The 12455-nt window shown below is 45.3% G+C and overlaps 1 long non-coding RNA gene across 1 annotated transcript in view; it reads right to left on the reverse strand.

The window, feature by feature from the left end:
- Window positions 1–12455, reverse strand: part of LOC144782671 (uncharacterized) — a 129733-nt gene that overhangs the window by 78137 nt on the left and 39141 nt on the right. Inside the window, exon 2 of the long non-coding RNA XR_013601200.1 lies at window positions 1536–1687. This is a non-coding gene — a long non-coding RNA (uncharacterized LOC144782671). The remainder of the gene's footprint in view (window positions 1–1535; window positions 1688–12455) is intronic.

A 12455-nucleotide genomic window follows, 5' to 3' on the forward strand; every position in this document is an offset into this window, starting at 1 on the left:
TGGATTTAGTCCCAGATCACTGTCCTGGGGGTGAATGTTTGACATTGTTAAGCATTCCGTTCATCCACTGTTATTTTTGCATTTGTCACTCTGTCACTGGTATGCTAAGACATGGGTCCCTTGCTAACCATGCCTTTGGTTTCAAGCTATTGTGGCTGATGCAGGGTAATACCCCGCAACATTTTCTAGGATGCTTGTTTTCGTTCCATGGAGGACCTGACCTGGCAGTTCATGATGGACTGTTCCCATGGGATGAAGGGTCAAGACTGATTGGCATATGGCTTGATCTAAACCGGGGTGGGTTGATTAGCAACCAAACAATGGAATTAGGCCCAGATCATTGTACTGGGGGTGAGTGAGTGTTTGACATTGTTCAGCATTCCGTCCATCAATTGTTCTTTTTGCATCTGTCACCCTGAGTGGGATGGATATGCCCAGACATGGGTCCTGTGCTCGCCATGCCACTGGATTCAAGCTATTTTGGCTGATGAGGGATGATGGCCCGAAACATGTCCTAGGATGCTTTTTTCCGGTCCAGGGAGGACCTGGCCTTTCTATTCAGGCTCCCATGGGAAGCAGGGTCAAGATTGATTTGCACACGACTGGGTCCAAACTGGGGTGGTGTGGTGAGCAAACAAAATGGTGGATTTAGGTCCAGATCTCTGTAGTGGGGGTGAGTGTTTGACATTGTTCACCATTCCATCCATCAATTGCTCTTAATGCACTTTTAGAACATTGGCTTTTTCTTGCCATAACTATTTGGTACCTGCAGCCAATCCTAGATCACGTGACTGGGGGGTGTAGTTGGCAGACAGCCACACAATAGAGGGATTAAGTGTGCCTTGATGGGTCAACAAATGGTAGCATGGGTGAGATGGCGCTGGGCACAGGCCCACTGGCAACTGAATAGACGGTGCACTGCTTTCATGCAAAGGTCTTGTCACCCCTGCATTGCTCATGCAACCAGCTTAGAGCCAGGACAGGGGAATGAGGACATTTCAAGCACTTCAAGCACTTTAAAGAGAATTCTCTAGAAACTTCTCCTACTTCCAAGGAGGCACAGGGTATAAAACAGGACCTTCCAACCCACTCCTCAGTTCACTTTATGGACCTGCAAAAGGACTCTCAGAGGACTGCCTGTTGCTGTGTCCTGTTGTGTACTTCACGAGACTGCTTTCTTGCATCAGGAAGGGCTGCATTGCTACCTGGAGCCTGCTTGAAACCCTCAGAGGCCTGCCCTGCTTCTTGAGCCCTGTTTCATCACTTGAACCCATGGATACCAGAGTAACTCAAAGGACTAGTTGCTGGCCTCCAGATTAGAGCCTCAAGGACAGAAAATGCTCCAACCATCTTGAACCCGCACCTGGGTGCATCCTGAGTGAGAACTAACCCCCCCCCCCCAAGTGATGCACCTCCAGTCCTCGACCCTTGTTGGTGGTGCTAAAAGTGCTCAGATAGACAAAAGCCAAAACCTGGGACTTAGAAATTTTTTGCTTAAAAACATTTATGAGAACTGGGGGAAAAACAAGACCAACCTGCTCATCTATCTGCCTGCTTGGTAGTAGCTCCCACTATGTTCTTCTCCTCAGGAGCTGTTCAGCAGTCCTTCCAGTTACAGCAAATCAGTCTTGTGGAGTACACAGCAGGCCACAGCAGCAGTCAGTCCTCTGAGAGTCATGCCCCAGGTCTAGAAAGTGAACCGAAGAGTGGTGTTGAGGGTCTTAATTTTATACTTTCTTTATCATCATAACAATATTATAAAAATCAATTACATTAACAAAAATACCTGGTGTGCCTCCAGAGTCCATAGGCCCATATGGGAGGTGGGTGGATCAAGCAAAACAATCAAATAGATTGATTTAAAAAATATATATACTTGGTGGGCCTATGGGGCCCATAGAGCCCCTATGGGAGGCAGGGGCAGTCAAAGCAATTGAATTCATTAATACAAAAATGCCTGGTGTCATTCTAGGGCATATGGAGCCCCTATGGGAGGGATGGAGATACAGTCAAAAATCAAATAAACTAATTAAACCTGGATACTACAGACACTACAGTCAACCACAAGAGCAAGTACCCATATCAGAAAAAAAACATTGACATGAGCTTCTTTTCATATAAATACTGCTGGAATTTGAAAAGGAAATTACTAATACTCAGAAAAACTCACTGGCTTTACAAAATGGTGGTCAATCACTGCGTGGTATTGGCCAGCAGGAAAGCCGGCATGGAGAACAAAAACAAATTGGCCTCCTATAAAACACACACATTTGGTCCACACCATGGAGAGCTTTGTCCCACCTTCGGTGGAGGACACCTTAGTGGCAATCAAGTCGTTAAAATCTGGTGCCCCAGGTGACACCTGCCCGGCCAGGGTGTTGGCTGAAGTGGCAGAAGCAGTGGCTCCTGAGGTTTCTCAAATAATGGGTCTTTCCTTTACATCAGCCAGGGTTCTTAATGAATGGAAACAGGCTAAGTTGCTTCCTTTGTTAAAAAAGGTGGGTGCAGATCCTTCTGTGCCTAGTAATTATAGACCTATATCTCTTCTACCAGCTATGGCAAAAATTGGGGAGAAACTAGCTTTCGCCCAGCTTAATGCCTTTGTAGAAACCTCGGAACTCTTACACCCTGCCCAGTCTGGCTTCCGTGCAGCTTATAGCACTGAGTCGGCGCTGGTGGAGATTACTGAGGCCATTAGGGAGTGTCTGGACAGTGGCGGCTGAGCGGCTCTGATTTTATTAGACCTCTCTGCCGCGTTCGATACTGTCCCTCATTCACTCCTTCTTACCCGCCTAGCGGGGATTGGTGTGGTGGGCTCAGCATTGAAATGGGTAGAATCCTTTTTATCGGACAGGTCTCAGCAGGTTTGGATCCCACCTTTTTCATCCTCGGTCAGGCCCCTCACTACCGGGGTTCCTCAAGGCTCCACATTGAGTCCCCTGCTTTTTAATGTTTATCTCACCCCCCTTATTGTGCTTGCCGAACAAATGGGAGCAAAAATCATAGCGTATGCAGATGATACGCAGCTTTTATTTACCTGGAAGGATGCAGCAACTAACACAGAGGTTGTCCGTTCGTGCCTTTCCGCTGTGTTTAACTGGTTAGCAGCTGCACAGCTGAAGTGCAACGAAGACAAGACAGAAATTTTGCTGTATGGCCAATTTCCTTCCAATTTCAGAGACCTCTTGTGGCCGTCTGATTTTCCCCAGCCAGGCTCAGTTACTATCGCTGCCAAGAATTTGGGAGTCTGGTTTGGAGAGGATCTGAGATTCGAGGCACACATAAAAAAACTTACTGCTGTGTGCTTCGGGTCTCTAAAAGCCATGAGAAAGTTCTTCCCGTATCTGCCATCATCAGCTAGAGAGTCGGTTGCTAGAGCTTTAATTTTATCTAGGCTCGACTATGCCAACTCTCTTTTTAGCGGCACTCCAGCTTTTTTAGTTGCCCGACTGCAGATTATCCAAAATGCGACAGCACGGCTGATGTATAACATTCCCAGCAGAGAAAGCGTGCGAGCACACCTTAAGGAACTTCATTGGCTGCCGATTGCTCAAAGGATAACTTTTAAAATTCTCACTTTAGCATTTAAGGCAGTCCACGACATGGGACCATCCTATCTAAGAAAAAGATTCAGCCGCTATGTCCCCACACGGCCGCTACGTTCAGCCGGCTGCAACCTCTTGAGTGTGCCCCGCTTCCAGCGAGTACGACAAGGAGGCTACTCGCTTGCTGTTGTCGCAGCCAGGACTTGGAACGCCCTTCCTCTCTCCCTGAGATCGACTGAAAATTTTGTTTCATTTAAGAAAGCACTAAAAACTCATCTTTTTATAACAGCCTATTAGTGTCATGTTTCCTTTAGATGGCCACTTGCTTGTTTTTCCTTTTTCGCGCCAGGATACTCTGGAGTAATGGAGCGCGTTATAAAACAGCAAATAATAATAATAATAATAATAATAAAATGAAAGTCACCACATGGCCATACAAAGAGAACATGGCTACCCTAATCTGCCTGGCGCACCTTCCTCCTCATCATGAACACAAACTTGTAAGGAATAGATCGCACAAATATACACCCAAAATGTGACTGGCTCTTTCTGTGGGCGTTGTACACCACCAGTAAGGCACCAACAATAAATTAAAAAGCACAGCAAAATTGTAGAATGCTGTTGTAGTATGTGAGTGTATTGATATATTTCTTTGTGCATCCTTTATTCTTTCTCTTCCATGTTTTATGTATGTTTGACTGGGGTTGTGCATTCCCTAATGTTGGGGGGTTCTGAAGTCAGTGGCTCAACCAGTTGTCGGCTGACTTCAGGACCAGGAGGATGGCTTGTTCGTGGGTCTGATACGTTATGAAGAAATAAACTTCACAGCACACTCTACTTGAGACTGTGTATCTGCCCTGTGCACAGTGAGTCCCCCTTACAAAAATGGAAACAGTGAGATGTGAAAAAAACTATAAATAGCCCAGACACAAAAAGAACAAGGCAACAATTACTCCTGGCAAAACACTTTGAAAAGTTGAAGAAAAATAATGAATCGACCATCCCACACAAACACACATGAACATAAATTGTGGGTAAGCATATGGGAAACAAAAACAATGTCTTGTTATATGGGCCTGGACTCCTGGAGCCCCCAACTCTAGCCACCAACAGACATCAGCAGGCAAAAAAAGAACCTACATTGGAATGAATACATGGCTATTCACAAGCTCTTAAAATATGAAATATCTCTAGCACACAATCAGTGAGAATGTGATAAATACATTAAAAAGGTCAACAGCAGACTGGCCCCAACATTAAAACACACAACTGTATGAAGGCAAATCGGGTCAAAGTTCACAAACACACAAGGAAAATGAGGAAATGTTAGCCTGATGCATCCACAATGCCAAAATGTAAATTATCCCTTAATCTTACATGCACCTGGCTGCACCCTCCCTATCGGAAATACTTGGCCATCAGCAAAAAAAAAAAAAAAATTAAAAAAAATAACAAAAAAGGAACAAAAATAGTGATGCCTGTCAATGCAGACATTTTGAAATTCAATACACTCAACTTACTCGATTTTCCCCAAAAACATCCAAGGGTTGATGATGCAGCAGAGATTTCTTCCAAAATCCAAATCTAAAATGACCTACTGCTGGACAAAGCACCGGGAGGAGTCTTCAGGATATGAACAGGAAGTTAATATTGTATGTATAGCAGCCTCACTGTTTTTGGCACTTCTTTTGTGTAAATCAAATCACTAAAAATAAAAAAAGATGCATTTCACGCTCAAGATTTACCAATATGGTCTGCTCAAGTTGACACAAAATGACTTTTGAGTTATTTTACTGATGTAAAAGAAATGCAACTAGTATTCAGGTAGATCGCGTTGTTGATGCGTATCAAATATGTTGTTCAAGTGCACCTGTAAATAGATTTTTTTCACCCAAATGAGAATCTTGTTTACATGAGACAGTGTAATGGCACACTCTCAGGCATTTCACATAATGTTTGCAATGTGAAATTCCTTAGTTTACACCAATCAGGCCATTGTAAGACCACATTTCTTCTTGTAACCAGGGACTGGAACTTCTCTCTTTGGGTTATTTGGTGAGTCTACTATGGTCTCATGGACAGCAAATTCAGAGAAAGGTACTCTTGTGGATGAACCACCTCACAGTTGGGAGACGATTAGTCTGTACCGTGCTGAATCCCTTGTTGGAGTGATACCTGTCCCTATTTGCCACTCCGGGCACTCTGGGAGGAATAACAGTGACCACATCAGACATTTTCCAGCATTTTCAAAAAGTTGGCACATAGTAACTTCCAGACCTCTGGAGGACTGGGACAAGGTGCTGAGGCTAGCGATGAAAAGGGTGACTTAGTCAGGCAAGATTTCCAAATGTGTCCTGTCCTGAACTTTTTGATTCAAATAAAAAAAATTCTGTGGGACATCCTGGTGATAATATTTAGCCTCATGGAGACCTGCCCAGCTACATCATTCAATCCTGCTCCTGTGGAGGATTTTGAGCACCAAAAATATGACTAAATATAACTTGGGACCAGAACCGAGACAAAGTGGTAAAAGTATCCCCCAGCAAAGCGACCTCAGTGGCTACTGAATGAAGCTTTGTCTCACTCTGAGCCTTAAGGGCCTCCTTTGGACTCAGGTAAAAGTTCCACTAGGCTACCTGGTCAGCAGTTGCCCTGGAAGAGGTCGATTGCCAAATTTAGAGATCCACGCCACATTGGGAGCGAACTATGTGCCTTCAGTTGACCACCAGCCAGGCGACTCCAATGAAAGCTCAGCACTTTATGGAGCAGGCCCTATGTTTGATGCATCCGCTTGGCAAAGTATTGTGTTCTGCACAAACAAACTTCAAAAGCTGAAGTTTGTTATTTCAGTATGAAAATACAATGATCCTGAATCACTTGGAGCTTTCTTCACATGGATGACGTCACAGTAGTGGTAGCCCGTTATGACCTCATCCCTGTGATGAATAGGCTGTCAGTTCAGAGGTTTCTGACTGCAAAGTAGGATTTCCCTCTGTCATCTGAGACCCCTCTGTCTTTAAACAGAGAAGGGGTCCTGTTTTATTGCAGATGCACTTTTCAGCCAGACTCTAAATCACCTTCAAAGTCCCACAATAAAACCTTTGATCATAGTGTCTTCTCGGCTCAGTCAAGCCTTACTTCTTAATGATTAGCCTGAAATATTGCCCAGGCTCCAGTGAACTACAGCTATTCACTTTTATTGGTGTTTGTAAAAAGTTTGTAAAAAAGATGAATATACTTTATTTGGAGCAAGCAAGACCGTGTCCTTCCTTGCAAAATTCCCCTTCAACTGACACCACACTCTCCCCATTCACTTTCTATTCCAGAACCCATGGGCTCCTGTCACCAGGATACAATGACCATGGTTACCCAGATACCACAGTGTTGTGTGCTTTCTTGCCACTTTTCAACTATATTTTGACAGTTTCTGAATCATTTTGCATATTACATTTTTCCTCTTTTCACCAAATTGGTTTGGAAATTTTATTGTTTGGTTTTCCTTACTTTAATATTGTTTTGGCGTGCCTTCAAATAATCCATTTAGATTTTTCTGTGGAAAAGCTTGCTTTAGGACACAGCAGATCCAGTGAAAGGTCAGGATGAATCATTTCACAATCAGCAACATTTAGCAAATGGGCTTGCATACACATTCAAGTTTTCTTGGCTGTTTCATGGGGTGCCTCAAGTTTTATTTCACTTTGATTTTCATTAGTCAATGTCTAAATAATCTTCACAGATCAACACTCTTCCTTTGGTCAATGGACCATTAGTTGAGTAGTTGATGGTGATATTAACAATTAACTAACTAATTTACAAATCTTAATGAAATAACCACAGACCCTGGGTAAGATTCAATGGATTTTATCTAAATCTCAGTTAAAAGTGAACGCTCATTTGTACAAATTCACAGTGCAAACTCCATCAACTTTCATGGGAGAGAAAAATTCATTTAACAAGCAAATTTAAATCACAGACTCATTCAACAATTCAATGCATTAGGAGTGGATAGATGAACAGACAAAATACATAATAAATCATGCATTTGCAAAAGATATGCAAATTTAAGACAGAATAATAATTACCCAATGGTGAAACGGGAAACCCAACCCTCTGGCCAAAGGACTGGTGGTGGTCTCCTGATTAAGAATCAGGAGAAAAAGACTATAGGATAGGATGAGGACAGGATAATACTTACTAACTTCTTCAGAAGCCCAACACACCAGAATGCATCTCTCTATTTCTCTCTCTCCCTCCTCGATATTCTTCAGAAATCTTCAAACTAATCAGGCTGTCTTTCAGGAATGAATCTTCCCAGTCTGTTCTCTTCTTTTCAGCAGCAGCTCTCGCCGACACCTCTCTCAGAAATAAGCAGCAATCTCCAGCAGCACTCTATCATAGTACTCCCTCTTAATCTTTGGTCACCTTAATTATAGTCTTCATTTCTGCATGTCCCACCCTTAAAAGTGGCAATTATCAGTGGATCATGGACTGTGATTGGACAAGGGTATGGGAGTTGTCATCACCTCATGCTGTCATGATCAATTTCTTAGCTAATTCTTTGTTTAACAAACCCTTCCCCTTTAGCTCATTTATTATTCAGCCTTTTTGTTTTCCCATGCATTGGTTTGAAGCAGAGTCTATTTTTTACCCCAGGCCAATTCTGCCCACCCTTGGGGCATGAGACCCTGATAAGCCCCCACCAGCTAGCATAAAAGGAATCTGTTAAATTGACCAAATTGTCCTGGCTGTTCTTTTTCTATGAATATGCCTCAAAGTGTCTCTCTCATACAAATCTTCTCAGTGAGGCTCAGCTCCCCCGGAGCCCCCACTCCCTCGATCTGCACTTCTTCTCTTACACCCACGAAGATACTGCAAGAAAAGCAATACCGCAAGAATAGGGAACTTCCCGAGCTAAAAGAGACTTCACGCAATACCTGAGGGTCGGGGCCACGTGCCATCCGTCATCTTTCATATTATTGTATCTGTTGCTAGCTTTAATGTAACTAAGACATGCAACCAATATCTTCCTAAATGTTCCTCTTTCTTTTAAAAGTTTCCCTGAAGTGACGCAAATCCTGGCCAATAGATGTGCAATTTCATTATGATTCATGGTCAAACATCCTGTGACCTTTTGAGAAACCTTTTGTAGCGTGGGTGGCACTTCTGTTTTCTTAAATATTTTCCAGACGTGACCAAAATGGGTCATGTCCTATAGGTTAAAGACACCTGATAATGTCGTCATTTCGTGGTCAATGGTTAATCATTGAAAGAGTATAAAGATCTGCTCCTCAGTCCATTCAGGGGACTACCTCGCTGCAGTGACCCCTTGGGTCACTGATGCCTGTGTGGTCTCCGTCAGCCCTCTATCTAAGCATCTTTGGCTGAAGCTCTAATTGTTTCTGGCACTTTAAAATTGTCTTTTTCTCTCTCCTCTGCGTCGCCCTTATTCTAAAACATTATTGCAGTTGCAAAGCAATAACGTTATTCCTCCTAACTTAACATGTGCATTACTAGCATTGCAGTCAAGTGTAGTTTGCATTTTGAATAGATGTAATTTTTTTTTGCATTGCCTGAGTTTCTCCTTCACTCGAGAAATGTGTGTTTCATTCCCTAAGTAATTTCAATTGTGCCTTTTTAATAATCCTGCCCCCTCGCATTCTGGGTCTCTTTAAAATGTTTAACCTGCATGAATTATTCCCTTCAGGAAGGCTTGGTTCAAGTTCTCTATATTTTCATAGAATGTTTTCTGTGTCTTTCTGAGTCTCTAGCTGATATAAATGTGATTTTTAATGGATCCTCACTCCAGCTTGCCTTATAGTTCTCATCAGAAAGGCTTGATTTTAGGCACTATGATTTTATAACAAATGTACTCCATGTCTTTGGATCTCAAGCAGTTTTGCATTATGCATTTTTAAGAGTTACTCATTTCAGCTTGCCTCGCAGCATTTTAGAAGCGATTGATATTTAGCATGTACTCCTGGCAGAGTGAAGCCAGGTTTTCTTAAGAGTGTTCACTAGCAATGCGTTTTATTGAAATACATGTGTTTTGTGTAATAAAAGTGCCACTTCAACATGAAATGTCGTCATCTCACCTCATTGTTCCTTCTTTCTCAGTGAATTATTGAGACGGTATCCCAGATCACAGTGAACGTGACCACACCCTTAACGGGGGCTCGGAAGGGCCTGCAGTTTCCCCTCTGTAAGCTGGCGCCCAACGTAAAATCGTACTTAATCAATCAACCAATCATACCATTTGTATGGCGCTCTACTCACCCGGGAGGGTCTCAAGGTGCTTGGGGGAGGGGGAATGCTACTGCTCGAACAGCCAGGTCTTGAGTTGTTTCCGTCTTGGCAGCCAGGTAAGAGAAGGATCTTCCTCCGGCGGTTGCTCTTCGGATGCGTGGTACGGCTGCGAGGGCGAGGCTGGTGGACCGTAGTTGGCGGGTGGGCGTGTAGAAGGTCAGGCGGTCGTTGAGTTACTTGGGGCCCAGGTCGTGGAGAGACTTGTGTGCGTGGGTGAGGAGCCGGAACGTGATCCTCTTGTCGACGGGGAGCCAGTGCAGGTTCCTCAGGTGGCTGGAGATGTGGCTGCGTCGGGGGACATCCAGGATGAGACGGGCGGAGGCGTTCTGGATGCGCTGGAGTCTTTTCTGTAGCTTGGCTGTGGTTCCGGCGTAGAGGGCGTTTCCGTAGTCCAGTCAGCTGGTGACGAGTGCCTGGGTGACAGTCTTCCTGGTCTCGGTCGGGATTCAGCGGAAGATCTTGCGAAGCATACGCAGGGTGTTGAAGCACGATGAGGAGACGGCGTTGACTTGTCTGGTCATCGAGAGGGAGGAGTCCAGGATGAAGCCCAGGTTGCGTAGGTGGTCGGTTGGCTTGGGTGCGGTGCCCAGGGCTGGGGGCCACCAGGAGTCGTCCCAGGCGGAGGGCGAGGATCCCAGGATGAGGGCTTCCGTCTTGTCTGAGTTCAGTTTCAGGCGGCTGTCCTTCATCCACTCGGCGACGTCTTTCATCCCTTCGTGTAGGCAGGTTCTGGCGGTGTCGGGGTCTCTGGTGAGGGAGAGGATCAGCTGAGTGTCGTCGGCATAAGAGATGATGTTGAGGTTGTGCTGGCGTGCGATGGCTGCAAGCGGTCTCATGTAGACGTTGAAGAGAGTGGGGCTGAGTGAAGATGGGGCAGTGAGCTAAATAACGGTGATGGATCAAGCCCTGATCTTTGGACTGGGTAAGAGTGGTCTGCTTAATTCAGACACTCTGTTCATCACCACCCCCTTTTCTGAATCGTTTTTGGCCACTATAGGTGTGGCAGGGTATACTCAGACATGAGTCCCTAGCTCACTGCTCCATCAGGATTCAAGCAAGCCGGGCCGAAGAGGCTGAAATGCCAGAAACCGGTCCCCGGTAGCTTGTATCCTTTCTGGTGAAGAATTGGCTTGGTAGTTTGGTCTGCCCTGTTCCCATGATGCACTGGGCCAGGGACAGACTAATTTGCATATAGCCAGGTTCTGAGCTGGGATGGGGCAGTGAGCTAAATAACGGTGATGGATCAAGCCCTGATCTTTGGACTGGGTAAGAGTGGTCTGCTTAATTCAGACACTCTGTTCATCACCACCCCCTTTTCTGAATCGTTTTTGGCCACTATAGGTGTGGCAGGGTATACTCAGACATGAGTCCCTAGCTCACTGCTCCATCAGGATTCAAGCAAGCCGGGCCGAAGAGGCTGAAATGCCAGAAACCGGTCCCCGGTAGCTTGTATCCTTTCTGGTGAAGAATTGGCTTGGTAGTTTGGTCTGCCTGTTCCCATGATGCACTGGGCCAGGGACAGACTAATTTGCATATAGCCAGGTTCTGAGCTGGGATGGGGCAGTGAGCTAAATAACGGTGATGGATCAAGCCCTGATCTTTGGACTGGGTAAGAGTGGTCTGCTTAATTCAGACCTCTGTTCATCACCACCCCCTTTTCTGAATCGTTTTTGGCCACTATAGGTGTGGCAGGGTATACTCAGACATGAGTCCCTAGCTCACTGCTCCATCAGGATTCAAGCAAGCCGGGCCGAAGAGGCTGAAATGCCAGAAACCGGTCCCCGGTAGCTTGTATCCTTTCTGGTGAAGAATTGGCTTGGTAGTTTGGTCTGCCCTCTTCCCATGATGCACTGGGCCAGGGACAGACTAATTTGCATATAGCCAGGTTCTGAGCTGGGATGGGGCAGTGAGCTAAATAACGGTGATGGATCAAGCCCTGATCTTTGGACTGGGTAAGAGTGGTCTGCTTAATTCAGACACTCTGTTCATCACCACCCCCTTTTCTGAATCGTTTTTGGCCACTATAGGTGTGGCAGGGTATACTCAGACATGAGTCCCTAGCTCACTGCTCCATCAGGATTCAAGCAAGCCGGGCCGAAGAGGCTGAAATGCCAGAAACCGGTCCCCGGTAGCTTGTATCCTTTCTGGTGAAGAATTGGCTTGGTAGTTTGGTCTGCCCTGTTCCCATGATGCACTGGGCCAGGGACAGACTAATTTGCATATAGCCAGGTTCTGAGCTGGGATGGGGCAGTGAGCTAAATAACGGTGATGGATCAAGCCCTGATCTTTGGACTGGGTAAGAGTGGTCTGCTTAATTCAGACACTCTGTTCATCACCACCCCCTTTTCTGAATCGTTTTTGGCCACTATAGGTGTGGCAGGGTATACTCAGACATGAGTCCCTAGCTCACTGCTCCATCAGGATTCAAGCAAGCCGGGCCGAAGAGGCTGAAATGCCAGAAACCGGTCCCCGGTAGCTTGTATCCTTTCTGGTGAAGAATTGGCTTGGTAGTTTGGTCTGCCCTGTTCCCATGATGCACTGGGCCAGGGACAGACTAATTTGCATATAGCCAGGTTCTGAGCTGGGATGGGGCAGTGAGCTAAATAA

Source organism: Lissotriton helveticus, chromosome 9 (assembly GCF_964261635.1).
Source record: "Lissotriton helveticus chromosome 9, aLisHel1.1, whole genome shotgun sequence".
Lineage (NCBI taxonomy): Eukaryota > Metazoa > Chordata > Amphibia > Caudata > Salamandridae > Lissotriton > Lissotriton helveticus.